The sequence below is a fragment of the Amblyomma maculatum genome, chromosome 1 (genome assembly GCF_055883805.1).
Source record: "Amblyomma maculatum isolate TAMU_Amacu chromosome 1, ASM5588380v1, whole genome shotgun sequence".
Classification (NCBI taxonomy): domain Eukaryota; kingdom Metazoa; phylum Arthropoda; class Arachnida; order Ixodida; family Ixodidae; genus Amblyomma; species Amblyomma maculatum.
The window spans coordinates 208,542,756-208,558,167 of NC_139344.1; the positions used below are offsets into that span (position 1 = coordinate 208,542,756).

The 15,412-nt window shown below is 41.8% G+C and overlaps 1 protein-coding gene and 1 pseudogene across 6 annotated transcripts in view; both read left to right on the forward strand.

Annotated features, from left to right (window-relative positions):
- The window catches only part of LOC146205472 (uncharacterized), a 39,419-nt pseudogene that overhangs the window by 895 nt on the left and 23,112 nt on the right, over positions 1-15,412 (forward strand). Inside the window, exons 2-3 of the transcript XR_014708136.1 lie at positions 12,753-12,891; positions 13,243-13,348. The product of XR_014708136.1 is annotated as an uncharacterized LOC146205472 (transcript). The remainder of the gene's footprint in view (positions 1-12,752; positions 12,892-13,242; positions 13,349-15,412) is intronic.
- LOC146205473 (RNA-binding protein 12) overlaps positions 12,857-15,412 on the forward strand; it is a 64,029-nt gene continuing 61,473 nt past the window's right edge. Inside the window, exons 1-2 of one of the 5 annotated variants that reach the window (XM_084590164.1) lie at positions 12,857-12,891; positions 13,243-13,348. The gene's annotated coding sequence lies outside the window, so the exon portion shown is untranslated. Of the gene's footprint in view, positions 12,892-13,236; positions 13,349-15,412 lie in introns of those variants that run through there. The other 4 variants (XM_084590167.1, XM_084590168.1, XM_084590165.1 and 1 more) reach the window with 4 other exon arrangements.

A 15,412-nucleotide genomic window follows, 5' to 3' on the forward strand; every position in this document is an offset into this window, starting at 1 on the left:
ATTTTCTTTCTTTTTTTTTTTTCGGCTATAAGATTTTTTTTTACATCTCGTGGAAGCATACCTCAAGCATGCATACACAACAATCGAATACAACTGAGTTTGATTTCATGTGAAAACCAAAGCCTTGCAAGAACACAGCATCACTTTCCGCTGTTTGTCATCGAAGAGGCAATCAACGAGAAATGCACGCGACAGCCAAGTGAAGCAAAGGCGTTCCGCATTCATGCACTAATTCTTGCCACCGCATGCCTCGCACTGCACAATAATTGTTGTGAACGTCAGGCCGTTTCGTTCCTTCCGTACTTCTCGCTGCCCTTTTGCTCTCCGAATGAACCGCGCCACCTTCTTTCCACATTCCTTTGTTTTCTTTGTTTTGTTTTTTTCCTACACACCGCATGCTTTCCCTCACAGCTCCGAGGCCTACGTAAAGTTAGCTTCTTAGCACAGCTGAAAGTCTAGTGGTAAAGCCAGTTTAAGAAAACTTTGCCTCGCGATTCTGTATCGCGCGTGCGGCGATGTCATTTCATGGGAAGTACGTCGCCGCTGCCAGATACTATATATAACCGATTCTTGTCAAAAATGTCTTTACTATAAAAGTTCAAATATTTACAGTCGTCTACTGAACATGAATTGGGACTTGAGTTTTACAATTAACTCCGAGTTTGCTACAGCGAGGTTACTGTTATCATTTCAGTTCAATTGGTCATTTGGTCGGGTCGGATGCGAATTTTTTTTTTATTTCAAGGTGAAATTAGAAAGCAAGAGCTAGGCCTGTTTATCTTAAATTGCTTGAAATATACCAGTCCCATTAATATTTTAAATAGTATATTTTCCCAGTGCTCTACTGGAAGCTAGCTTCATTTTCGGCTGCAAATATAAATGAAGTAATTGCAGTACGCAAACTGGTAGATTACTGCTTCATATCTTAACCATAAAATGAATAAATGAGCATTATATATTTTCCACTTGGCCACAACAGCTTGCACAATTGGTACTGTTCACGCCATGGAAATTTCCGCCAGGGACATAAGAAAAGCAGCTGCTGTGGAAGAATAGAACCTCAGATAATATACTAGCCGGTATTTGAATACAAATAATCTCATATTTAAGGAAAAAAAAATGTGCTGTATGAGCTGTATAACTGTCCCCGGCTATTAATCTAATTACTTTCTTTTGAAGCATTAGTACCTTATTAATGTTAGTGCTTTATGTGATGGTCCAGACCAAATGGCAATAGTTAAGATAAGATTGAAATATTGTGTTGTAGATTATCAACTTTAGATTTGGAGAAAATTCTCAGTGACACCTGCAAAGGATGCCAACAGACTGTGACACTCTCTTTGCAATATATGTAATCTGTTCTGTTCCTTTCATATGTGCATCAAAAATAACAGCAAATGATTTAAAGCTGTCGATAATTTCTATTGTATTATTAAGTTTTAAGGTAAGTAAAATGAGTGCTGATAAAGTTCCTTTAAAGTTTAAAGGTCAAAAGAAAACTGTTTTAAATTTCTTACTATCGACAATTAACAAGTTCATTTGATATTAACCATCTGTTTAATGACTGAAGAACAATGTTCCCTCTTTTTAATAGGTTACCTGTGGATGAGTCAGTAAGAAAAAGCTTGTATCATCAGCTTACAGAACATTGAAAGCAAGTTTATATAACCATATCATTAATATAAGCACTAAAAAGAAACGGACCCAGAGGGCTACCCTGGGAAGCTCCACATTGTATAGTTTTTAAACCAGACAGGTTACCATCAGTACAGACAGCCTGTTTACGCCGACTATATGAGAGAAACAGATTAAGAAGAGAGCCGCGGATGCCATACCTTTTAAGTTTATGAAGTAATATGTTATGACTGAGGAGTTCATGCATTTTACCAAAGTCTACAAACATGCCTAGCGTTGTGTTCTTACATTCAAAACCCTGTAAAATAATTTCATTTCGCAGCAGCTGAGCAGATTCAGTGGACCATCGTTTGCAAAAGCCGAACTGATTGTCATTAATAGTAAAGAGTGTTTATCGAAGAGTTCTCAGTTTTTTTAACTATAACTTTCTCTAGAGCTTTTGAAAAAAAACAAAAACGGTCGAATGAAAATTGGTCGGCAGTTATATATTTCATTCTTATCTCCTCCCTTAAAGATTACTGAAACCTTGGAAGACAGGAATGAACGGCTCAGAAATGACGAAGACACAATTCATCATTCCTTTCCTTGAAGGAATGACCAAACAAATGAGTGCTCACCAAGCATATCGTTGTTTGTTGCCATATGTGCCCCTATCCATTTTTGTGTGCTGTCATCCTCTCATGCAAAACAAAACTGTTCAATCTGCTAAATTAGTGAGCTTCATTTCTTGTCATATGGAACAAATAATTTGTTCTCAAATTGCTTCACATCAACACATTCTGGCAGTTGACCTGTAGCTGCCTGGCTGTGCCAAGCAGCCACTACCTGACACAGAAAGCTTGATGCAAGAACCCTCCTGCACTGGACATAATTATATGCTGCATCAAGTGGTGAACAAAGCTCAGTGTTTCTAAATGCAAGTTACCAATTAGTACTATCGATATTATCATATACATTCTGTCAGAATCAGTAAAACTGTACGCTCTAGAACATGCATGGCACAGTGAAGTGAAACTGCAATTCCATCTTGCCTCCCATATATGACTTTGCTTTTTTTCATTTGATGTGCGTATGTCTATATATAGTTCAATCCACATGGTAAGTATAAGTATTTAAATAGCACCTCAACAGCTCAGTGACTGGGCGCTCGACTGCTCTATCCAAGAATATGGGATCGAATCATGGCTGTGGAAACTGCTTTTTGGCAGCAAGAAAAGCAAGGTGCCCATGTGCTCTGCGATGTCAGTGCACAGGTGGTAAAAATTTACAAAGCCCTCCACTACAGCATGTGGCATAGCCCGAGTCCCTCTGGGATGTTAAAGCTCATAAACCGACTCAAACCTATTACTAAGAGCAATTTTAGTACGCTCAAATCAATGTGCTTGATATGTCCGCCATCTTAAATGTATGTCAAATTCAGCTGCCTGTGAAACAGCGTGTATTAATATGACTACAATGCAGATGTTTTAAAACACTAAATATCTCAGAGTTTCTTTTAGGCAATGAAAATGTACAACACAGCATGCCTCTCCAGGGCATGCAAGTTTCAAGTTACATATCATTAGCATAACCACATTCACTATACAGGATAAAGGCCTCTAGTTTCTCTCCAACTAACCCTCTCCAATGTAAACTATGCTTTATCCCTACAGGCTGTCTACTTCCTAAGCCGACCTGGCTATCTGGGTCCCCTTGGTAATATATATTTTCCTAGAATTCATTCCTTTACAACTAACTGCTGATTACCTTGCCTTTGACTTCCCGCTTGTTCACTAATCCACTAGGCTCTCTTCCTACCTTTGCTTGTGGTGTTCTCTTCCTTGTCCCTGTCCTGTGTGCACTGGTAATTTTCCAACATTCAATTTCAAGTCTTTTTGTCATCCTCCAAGTTTCTATCTTATCAGTGGTCACAAGCAAGGTATCATGCTTGCCTTTTGAGACATATAGATTACCTGCTAGTGCTGATTTCAGTGGGAATATACTTGTCAGATGCACTACACTAGCATTACAATAAATGTGCAACTCACAATAGTCCACATTATTATTTTAGACACATCAAAAGATTATCACAAGCAGAGCTTAAAGTCAGGGGGGTGTTGCGGCGTCCAAGAACCCTCACCAGTTTTTACGAGAGGTCTGAGACTTGAATATATTGGGTGTCCAGCACTGCACGAATATGAAGCAGGTGCAACCTTTTATTCTTCTCAGTGGCAATCAGAGAATGCTTATGATTGTTAGAAAATTTTGCAGCAAGTTGTTTTAAGAATTATTGCTTTGTTTTAGTAAGAATCAGAATTTCTAAAATCTGCAATGAAGAAAACAAAGGTCAGTCCCTCTACACAGAGGCTGGAACTAGTTAAGTTATTCTACACACATACCATCTCTTCGATTTTGCTGGTTCAGTGCACACTGTGTTTTAGGTGCTGGCTGAGCAAATTGTCAATATGCTTACACAATATTATTCAGATGTTGTACTCGTCACCAGTCAAACAGACCAAGCTGGTAGTTCTTACAATATTTCTTGCTAATTGTCAATGGGTTCACTTGAAGTGTAAAAATTATAGAATATATTTTTCCTACCTAGTTGATTTTACATTTAAAGTGCGATTAAGATTGTGCTTCCTGTGTAAAGTGTTTTAAAGAACATAGCACTCTCGCTGCTCCTATAAAGTTTACTCAAATACATTTATTTGCAAAATTTCTATTTAAACTTCTTTACTCTTATAAAGTTTTCTTCGCAACCAGACAGTCAGAAATTCAGTTCTCGATGTGAACTGTGCTACAAGATAGTGGTTTCAGGAAACAATATTACATATGTTACAAGTGCTAACGCTTTGTTGTTTCACTATAAGCTGCTTTATGTCACATATTGTTTGTCGATCATGCTTGCAGAGCACAGGGATTCATTTTTTCGGGTGCATGTCATAAAATGATCACGAAAACCTCCTTCGTATATAATATGATCGTATATAATATGCTCGAATTTCTAGAGTACCCTCTCTGACAGAGCCAGACTTTAAGCACTGAAAGTAATTCATTCATTTCAAAATTACTTTTGCTAAAGTGAATAACTGCTGTTTCTATACATCATATCATGCACTCCCGGTACGATGCTAAGAAAGCAGTAATGACATATGCGACAAGCCTGTCCCACAGTGATGGATGAACAAAAAAATACAGAATTGAGTAGAACTGTGTGTCCAAGGGTCACAACCATTCTCTAAGCAGGTACATGTAAGGCGTCGAGGGTCCATCGAAGCGACAGCGGTGCAAAATGGTTGAAGGTCAAAACTAGTTGAAAGTGCGCAGTAACACTCACTGTTGCATCAGCTATAGGCACAGTGGCGCTTTGTTACACTTGTCATCATGGGCGAAAAAGGAGTTGGGGGGGGGGGGGGAAGAGACAGGCGGAAATGTTCATGGTGTGAAAATTACCCAGCGCAAGCTGCCATGGTCCCGCGAACATGGAATCTATAAATCATATCATTCAGTGGCTTAGAACGGTGGAAGCAGCTCGCCGCGAGAGCAAGGCACCGAGTTTGCCTCTTATTACTTCTTTGAGTGCAATGAATGTGGCGAGTGTTTGACCATGATTCTGTTTTTGTTGTTTTGTTGCCATTGTCATATTTTTAATAGCCTGTTATGTAGGAAAAGGAGAGGGAATAGTTTCACTGGATAGAATTTGGCGGTAAGATGAAAGAATGTGCTCTAGTGTCTGGGGAAAAGTTTTGTTCACAAGCTTTACTTAGTTTCTATACGGATGAAATCCAGACAGTAAATGAGAAGGAATTTGCTCTGCAGAGGTAATTGTAATGTTACTACTTTTTGGGAGCAGTAATTAGTAATTTCATTACATTTTTAACACTGCTTGCAAGTAATTGGTAATGTAATTAAACTGCTTTTGAACAGTAATTTTGCCAAGTATGGTGCCAATTTAACCCAGACAAAAAAAAAAAGATACCATTATGTCTATTAGGAATGAAGTAGATTAAATAAGACATGCCAGCTGGACTTGTGAATGTAATCATGTAGCTCAAATGGTTTTTCTACTTCTGATTGGCAATCACATTGGAACATCCAATTAGAAGGCCCTGTTGAACATTCAATAAACAAATGTTGCAACTTAAACTGCTGTGTAGTTTGCATAATTTCTACGACCACAGCAGTTGATTAAACGAAGTAACTTTGATCCCTGAAGATCTGCTACTAAGTAGGGTCCAATGTGCGAGGTCCCAAAAAGAAAAGATTGTGTCAACTCTTCCGGTATATATGTAGGTTCGTATGGTTTATGTGTCATATGCATGCTTGCCTGTCGCCTGCTTGGAGCTGCCATTTCAGGTCAGTGCCGGCAGAATAAGCATTAAGATTGGAAGCCTTAGCTGAACTGCCCAACTGGAATGTTCAATTTAATCAAATTGGAGCTTCGAGTCTGTTCCAAAAGCGTGTTTAGAAACTGATTTCCATAAAAATCTTTTTTTTTTTTTTTTCACACAAGAACAAGCCAAAAGACTGCACTGCACTGACTTGACAAATATCTAAAAGATGGCAACTTTATTGAAATATGGGCGGAGAGGCTCCGCAAGAAGGGCTGAGTTATTTCAGATACAAGGCATATACTGCAGAGTACAAGTGCACCTTCCAAAAACAGGAGTCTGCATTATGTCCCGTTTTTGCTGACCTACCAACATAGCTTGATCAGCCACACTGCTGAGCCACAATGCAAACCCAATTCGCGCTCATACATGTAGTTTTATGTAAGTACCAAAAGCAACCTCAAATATTCACCAGCTGTTCCTGACTGCAGTTCCTTTTTGACAGGCGATTCTATCAAATTGTTTTTCACGAAATTCTAGCACTGAATTGATTGCGGACGAGTAGCCTAGCTGGCCGCAGAACGATTTCGGAGATAACTGCAGTGCCTTAACGTACCGCCTGAGAGCTATGGAATAGAACACTGCAGCAACTGCAGTTCTTTCGTATTTGAAGGCGGAATACGAAGACAACGAGATAAGCAGCCCACAGGGAGACGAATTTCCTTGCGTCGAGTGAAGTGCACAATGCACAGCCGAACCCGAAGCCCAGAACGAAGCTAGAAAAAAAACTTCCTCTGCAGCTGCATGTCACAATCAAGCGCGTCCAAACTCCGTCATTCTGCGCGCAATGCTGACCAAGGTAGATGTAGTAGATGGGCATGAACGGGCCTTTAAGCAGACCTAAAGCAGCGCCCACCCACACGCTCCTCCACTCCTGGCACTCCTGGCGCTCGCCAGCGCGACCAACGCGCCAAACCAACCGCCAAACGCCGACGCTACCGATCACTACATAAGTAAAAATTATTAAGAAACTGGACAGTAATCATTTCTTTACCAACAATTTAAGTTTTAAATAAGAATTATAAAGGTTTTACTTGCTGTCATGCACATTTTTTTCTTTGCTTAGTTTATGATGACGTAGTGTGACGTATTTTATGCGTGGCAGCAGCAGGCTGCTAGTGCCACGGGCGTGGCTCTAGCCTCGGCCTTTTATTTACAGGATACTGCCGGCCTCAGTTTGAGGCCTTAGGCAGGAGTGGGCATATCAATAATACATCAAGAAAACGAACATAGAGAAAAACATCGCAAGAATTTAAGTGAGAAGAAGAGACGAAATCCAGCAATAATAATAGTAACGAAAAGTAAAGCGCGACAAAAACAACAAGGCGCGTACACAGCAGCATGACACAACCACGCATGCTCAGTCACTTGAGCAAGAAACGAAATGTACAAACAATGAAAACAATCATGCATATGAAGCACTCAAGGCATTGCGCACAACGACACGATGGTAATTCTATTTTGCTTCAATACTGTTAAGCATGCCGCAGAATGACTGGACCGTCGGGCATTCCACTGTACTCGAGGTGAGCGCATTCCACTCACGTACTGTCCGTGGAAAAAACGAGTTTTTAAACACGTTAGTCCTGCAAGAAAATTCTTCAATTTTTTTCGAATGATTAGAACGTGTTGGGCGCTTAGAAACTAAATTAATGTACACATCCTTATCTATTCCCAGCATATCATGATATAGTAGGTACATATATTTCAGTCTGTCCCTATACCGTCTCAATTTTAATGGCTCTAAGTTTGCGTTGTTTAGAAGAACCGTCGGAGATACTTGCCAGCTATAACAGTTGAATATAAATCTAATCGATTTTCTTTGAATGCTTTCTAACTGTGTTATGTTTTTCTGGGTATATGGGTCCCATACTACTGAGGTGTACTCAAGAATTGATCTAATGTACGTTTTGTACGCTAAAAGACGGATTTCTTGTGTTGATTGTCGAAGCGACCTCCTCAAGTAACCAAGCTTACGCATTGCTTTTTTTGAAATATATGACATATGCTCGTTCCATCTGAGGTCAGATGTAATTACGAGACCCAAGTATTTGTAGCTGCTGACCGTGGAGAGAATATTACCGCCAATGCTGTAAGAAAATTTTAAAGGGTTTCGTTTTCGCGTGATTGACATAGCGACCGTTTTCTTTGCATTCATAGTCATTTGCCATGTGGCGCACCATGCTTCCACACTGGCCAATGATGAATTCAAACAAACCTGGTCACTGCAGTTATTGATTTCTTGATATAGTATGCAGTCATCTGCAAATAACCTTATTTTCACGTTCACTACTTGTATGTGTTTCGGCTGTGGCGGCGATACCTGTATTTCTGTTCCTCCTCTTTACTACCTTATAACAGCTCTGTTTTCAGTACGAGTGGATTTTTTGTAATCAGGAATTGGCATTCTATCGATGCAAGCCCACTTCAGTTTTCTCTTTAGTGTCCCTTTAAGACATTTAATCTCAAAGCATTATAGTTTGACAATGACTTAATGTTCCAAAAAATGTTTTCGTTCTAGGTAGTTTATATTCTGCGCGCTCAAGCAATCGGTAATATGCAAGTCATTGCCCTCTTAAGATCGCTCTAGTCCTGTTTTGGTGCACATACAAAATAAAAAAAAAAAAAGAATAGTTTTGAAAAAGAAAGAACAACGAAAAATAGAGGACGCAGAGGCTATTCGCCGCGAGCTCGACCTAGAGGTGGCGCCACCGTCACTCCGGTAGTGTGGATCGGCAGCCGGCGGCGCTCGCAGAAACGCACGCCGCCCGTAGGTCTGCTTCCGAGTTTACGGCGGGTTTGTTGGCGATGAAAACGTGTCTTTTGCAGTATTTCTGCAATATTGAAGAAAAAAATTCAAGGATTTCGCCAATGCAGCAGAAGAAGAGCGGAGTTTAGGAAAACAAAGCACGCAACCACCAGTCTTCTAGATTTACTTTGCACATTTCTTGCGCTGTACCGCGCTCACGCGCCTAATGCTTGGGCCTGCCTAATGACAGCTTTGTTTTTCTTATCGACTTTTAAACTGTTTGCGCGTGTCTCATGCGAGTGAGACCGGCGAATTTACCGTCAAGCCCACGCAGATACAAGGTTTGTGCTCCGACCTGCAGTAATTTAGATTGAATCGAGAAAGCCTCGTTCATTATACCGTACTTGACTCGAGGATTAAGCAGGTTAAATGTAGCATTGGCAGCGCACTGCATGGCGAGTTGCTTTAGACTGAGTGCACATCAACTCTGGCCCAGACAACCACGCACAGGTACTCCCCAAAAATGAGATCACGCCGACACTATACAGGAAACCTCGCCGCACAGGAAAGCTGATTGTTCACGTGTAGAGTGCTGAGTGGATTGAATTTGCCGAGATGCTTTTTGCGGCCACTGTCATAGAATGTGATAGTGTATTAATGCATGCGCCACTAACTGTAAATGATTTCCTGAAACCGAGGAAAGTATAAGAGATTTCTGATGTCTGTGATGTTAATATATAATGGTAAATTAGCAGTGTAATTATTTTGTTTTGCAATGCGAATAAATTTCACCGTGTGAGAGAACTTTTACACACTTGACAGAATTTACAATAATCAGCTATTAATTTTCAGTAACGTTAAAGTGCAAGCTACGAATTACTCGCTGCGAAGACATCGTTATGAACTGCGCATGGGCACTGTCATGTTCTGGGAAGCGATTTTACAGGCTGAAAATTTCTTTATCACTAATTATTTAGCAGTGACTAAATCTTATGCGAAGTAAAGTATTAGGGTTGCTTCCAAAACAGATGCCGGATATAAAACTATTCCGAAAGAAATGGAGGTCATCTTATCATGCGACTATAAAAATGTATTTATTCCCGAACTAAACACTGATATTTAAGCCCGCATGAAGCTGTTTTACTCCCCTTGTCAGAAATTACGAGTTTTGTCGGAAGATAGCACTTGGACGAAATGGGATTATAATGATTATAATAGGCTACCAGTAAAGTACATTGATCTAGGTGTATTTAGGGTAACAATTAGGTGCAGCTGGGAATATGTTTCCCAAACATTCGAGCATTTCTCTAGAGCAAAATGTGCTCACTAAAACTTTTACGGATGCACAGAAGCCTTCAACAACAACAACAACAACAAAAAAAAAAAAAAAAAAGAAATGTATATTGGCCCGGGTTTAACGCATGAAAGCGGCATCGGCTATGACGGATGATTGCAGAGGCTGGTTTTGGTGTCGTTTTTTTTTTTTTTTTTTTTCATTATTAACGCCACATTTACGACGTGGGATTGTTTATTGTGCAGTCAAATCCCACTGCAAGGGAACGCCTTTCGAAACGGTTGTGATTGAATCTCCCGTTCTCGAAATCAGCAGTCGAGCGCCCTTACCATTGAGACATCGCGACAGAAATTTAAAAGCAAAAAAAAAAAAAAAAAGTACTCACATAACTCTATCGTGCATACAGACGGCATAGTAGGCATAGAGTGGTCTGTTCAAACTGCGTTCTGCTATATGAAGCAGTCTGCGGTGGCATATGTTTTAGTAGCTGCGGTATTCCAAACAGAAACGGGAATATGCGATTTCTGAGCGTTTGCATTAACTTTTATTGACGGCAACGACCTGCTTTGCTTTGTCACGGCGGTAACGACAGTACCACTTCGTTTGAGACATTGCATGTCAAAGGATCTCAAGTGCCGAAGACCGCGATGGATGATGTCCTTATCCAAGCATGACATGCTCGATATACGGACAAGTATATATTTTTTTTTAATGAAGCGTGGGGTTATAGACTGTTCATATTTATTTTGCAAGGGGCATATAGGTAAGCAAAAGCGCACAGGAACCGCGAAACAAACAAAACACTCCCGTACACGCCGCATGCGCGCGCGTAAATCACTGCGGGCTGGCACGCGACGCCAAAACGCATCCACACTGAGTAGGTTTCGCCGCTGAGCCGCAAGGTGGCGACTCTGCTCGCGCTAGATTAGGGTGCCTCGATACCAGCGCCGCCGTGCGGCGCGCTACATCGAGGCACCCTACGCTAGATCACCCTTCTGCGAAAGAGAGGAGGCCGTCACGGTTTCTCGCACGAACAAAAACTGGCTCGAAGGCTCGAAGCTAGCTCGCAATTTACCCAAAAATTTGGCTCGGGTGTACGGTCCTTTTGGAAGCCTTTGCACTTCAGATTTTGCAACTTTCTTGTAAAATGTGGAGGTTCAAAAATTTTACCTACTTGGAGCACCAGAAAGCTCACACTTGAAGTAATGAAATTTCATGTGTTTTCGCGGCTTCGCTCTTTGCGAAGTAAGTGAACCACAACAAGAGTTGCCAAAGGGAAAATAATTAAATTCCATTGGAAGTATTCCACGTGTAATATCAACCTTGTTAACAATTATAACCTGATTAATTCTGCAAAGAGTACCCGCGGCAAGTAACCCAACTATATAGCATAGTTTGGCAAGCAGTAGTTGGCAAGTGTATCCAGTCGATTACTCGAACAATAAGCACGCATTAGTGTCCGCATTTGAATTTGGCCTTATAATAATTGCATGCGCATTAGGTGCCCGTCATCTTTTTCTCATTTTTCCGTTTTCTCTCGGTGCGCGCCAAGTACTGCACCATAACTGCCTATTTGATGCCAGTAAAGCGTCCGCACTCAAGTGCCCAATATATAAACGTATTTCCTCATAAATGTATGTGACAGGTTTAATTTTTTATATTTTATCTGAAGTAATGCCCTAGCTGTACTTGACTTTTTTTTTTCCCCCTCTAAACAGCTGGTTCACCCTTTGGTGAGCGGTACGTAAACAAATGTCCGCGATATATGTATTTGTTAATCACGAACAAAAAATAAATGCTTGAGTCTTGCATACGCTCTTTTTTTTTTTTGCCGGTAAATACCGCAGTCCTTTAAATTAGTACGGTAATAAATGAATGTATTTTGTTCGTACACAGTATTTGTCATTTGTGTAAGTGGTGTTTAGGGCACATAAAGGACAACGATTAAAGAGATATATTACAGATTACTGGCGATTCAAGATAAACTTTGTTATGTATCAATAGGCACAAGCTGCAAAATGCAAGCAGGTGTTAGTAAATAAGGCTCGTAAAAAAATAAGGCGTTCTTAAAGAGGCCTTACGTAGCACAAGTTTGATTCGCATGTGTATGTTTTTCTCCGCGTTTTAGTAGCGCTCGTCGGCAGTGGCCTTTATTCCCTTACTGGAAGAACGAATGCAAAACACCACACTTCGTTGGAAACACTAAGTACAAATTGCTCAGCTGGACGATTTATGGCTGTCCGCAGGAAGAAGAAATGTTGAGAGTTTTCAAATAGCGATTCAAACATCGCGCGCTGCTCCGCAGGACTACCCAAGCGTGCACGGCGTCTCCAGATTAAGGTAAAGGAATGGTAGGGATCAATTTAAGCACTTGGTATAAGTAGCCTCTTCATTAAATATCGCACCAATTGCGTAGCTTGTGAAAATAGCTCCAAAGAGAACCGCGCCCCTCCTCTGTACCCCCGCAATCCCTGCGGCCGCTACGCGCCGAGCGGCGAACGTGGCACCTCTATTGCACGTCGCGCTCTCTCGCGGAAGTAGGTTCTTGCCGCCCGCTCTCCGGCGCCGGTCGCCACACTGCCCAATATTCTAGCACTATGCACGTGCCAGCAGCGAGGGACCGCCCCCCGGTGCAGAGCGTTGCACGCTCCATCTGTGTGCCTTTCTTCTCTCTCTTTTTTTTTTTTTTTCTTGTAAGCAGCAGGACAGTCGCATACCGTCGAGCGCCAGCGGGGTGTTTTTGGTAAAGCGCAGTTCTCAATATCCCGGGATTTTACTCTTTCCAGACTACGATATCTTCAAGATACCGGCATAAAGCTTCCAGAGACCGCTCATAATCGGTATGATTTATACTCTCTTACGCTACCATGTTTCCACACTTGGAGTGTTCTGTTTGGTTCTGTGTAGGTTGGCATCAGTGGTCTTTTAGTGTTCGATCTGAGCATGATCTTTTCGCCCTCTGTGATGCGTGATAATAACTACTTTCTTCGTGTTTACATGCCGCGCTGGGCGCATTTTCAGTCAAAGCATTCCAGGTATCTCTGGGTGCGCTGTAGTTCGCCTAGGCTTAACGTATGGTTGCGTAGACGACCAAAATGGCGACATGCTGTTCGTTCTCCGCCATACGCTTGCCGCCTTCATCGGAAATAGTTCTGGAACGAAGTGATTCGCCTCCTTTGTTTCTTTTGCAGATTGTTGCCGTTTTTCAAAGGAAGACTTATCAAGCGATCCGCCCGAGGTGGCAGCTTTCTACACGAAGTCTCGACCAATGCTCATTTATTTCCAGTCACTTTGAAGGTTAGTGATGTAATGCTTGAGTTGTTCCGTGGGCGGCCCTATGGCTTGTTGGATTATTTTCTTTTACGCGAAGGTTCCTACATCAGTCACTGTACGCAGAAGAGTCGCGTTATGGTTACGTGCTTGCACTTATCCTTGAAGAAATAAAAAGAAAACTGCTGTTTGCTAAAAGCGACGTCACAGTCGCCGCGGAAAATTGTGCACTGGCACAGAACGCTCAAAGGAAAACGCGACACATTTCTGACGAATCTGCGACAACACGGTCATCCACGAGCATCGGGCTCCATGCTGCTGCGAAAGGAACGGACCCGCCCACCTTATCTGCTTCGTGCAGTCTGGGCTCGTGACAGCGACGGCGGCCTTCGATACGCTTGTTCGTTGACAGTATACCTACCTTAGGCAGGTTCTGTGGTTGTGACAATGACGGTGGCCTTCTATACACCTGATCGTGACAGTACTACCTACTTAAGGCGGGTTCAGGACAGCCACGGCAGCCTTCGATGCGCCTAATTGTTGACAGTACTTCCTACCTAAGGCTGGTTACTTGTCGCCCTTACACCTCGTCAGGGGCGTATCGCTGTAGCATGCGACGACAAATTAGCGCCATGGCTTTCAAAACCAATTGTTGGCGTTCCTGCACAAATCCTACTTCAGATGGCTGCGTGAATACAAACATGAAACAAATCTCAAGCTTATTACTACACTGGAAACAAATGATCATATCACGAAGTTAAAGGGTGGCTCTCTACCATGTGCCAAGTACCTGCTGCAATTATAGGAGTTAAAAGGAATGATAAAAGGGTACATTAAGCAATAAATCTCAACCTATATACCTTGCCAATAGCACCCACTGGGCGTTGCTATAAAGCTAGCTGTGTACCACTAGCACGATGAAAGCAGTAAGAGGCAAGTTTGCCCAGAAAAAAATATTTTAAATTGTGCATGACCACGATGGAAATGTCTATAAACCTTATTTTACATGTGGCAAGTCGCAGGTTCTAATCCTTAAGTTTGTATTTAGCTTGGTGTACAAGGAGTTAGAACCCAACAGCTGATGTCTTTACGCCTATGTGAACTGATGTGCACCCGTCATTTCCATGGACTTATTTTATTTTAGCTGATGACTGCAGTCTGGTCGGCTGACATAGGGTTTGGACAGTTTTAGCTGAAAGAACTGCGCGGCGGAAGAACTTAAGCTAAGGCAGCTACTGTAGGTCTGCCTAATGGTTGAAAAAAAAAAATGTGCACCGTGTTGGGATAAGATTTCCTTGCGCTTTAATCGGAGAAACTGTATGCATGATACGCTTGGTTATGTGAATATATTTGCTTAGGTAACTACTGCAGCATATAAGTGTAGTACTGCTTCTTGGAAGTCTGATGGGGGGGGGGGGGGGGGGGGGGGGGGGGGGCAATTGTTTTATATTCAACAGATTTCTCATGGAAGTAGTGAATGGGTCATGTTGAGCAAAGTTGAAGACCCATAGTCTGGCCATTGTAAGTTGCAGCCAGCTTTGCTCTGCATGGGAAATTGCAACAGTGGTAATTCTAGGTGGAAACTTGATGGTTATGGTTAGTAGACACTATCTGCTGTACTTGCTTACATCGCTCGTGCAAGATGTAGGACAGTGTGTAGTACGTCACATTTGCTTCGTCAACTCTTGAATCCACCTATGACTCAACCTGGTTCAGTTTACTTTGAATGTGACCTACCAGGTTTACTGAAAAGTATGCTCAGCCTTGATGCTTTGATTCAGCAGTTATGTATAGTACCTACCTGTAGGAAACCTAGTGGACATAGCACGAGCTTGATACTTAACCTGCATACTTTCAAACTGTTAGTATTGAGACAGCACGACTGCAAACAATGCTTGGAATAGCACACCTCCTGTATTGTAATTAAAAGTACTTTCACCATATTGTGAATGGTTACTGGCCCCGAACGTTCTCCTGTATACATTAAACTTCTGCACCTACTTTCAACAAGCAATACTTTTGACTGAGGTACTTGTGCAGGTGCGCCCAAGGGCTGCAAACGGTAGTGATAGCTGCGTGAGGTGGTCTCCC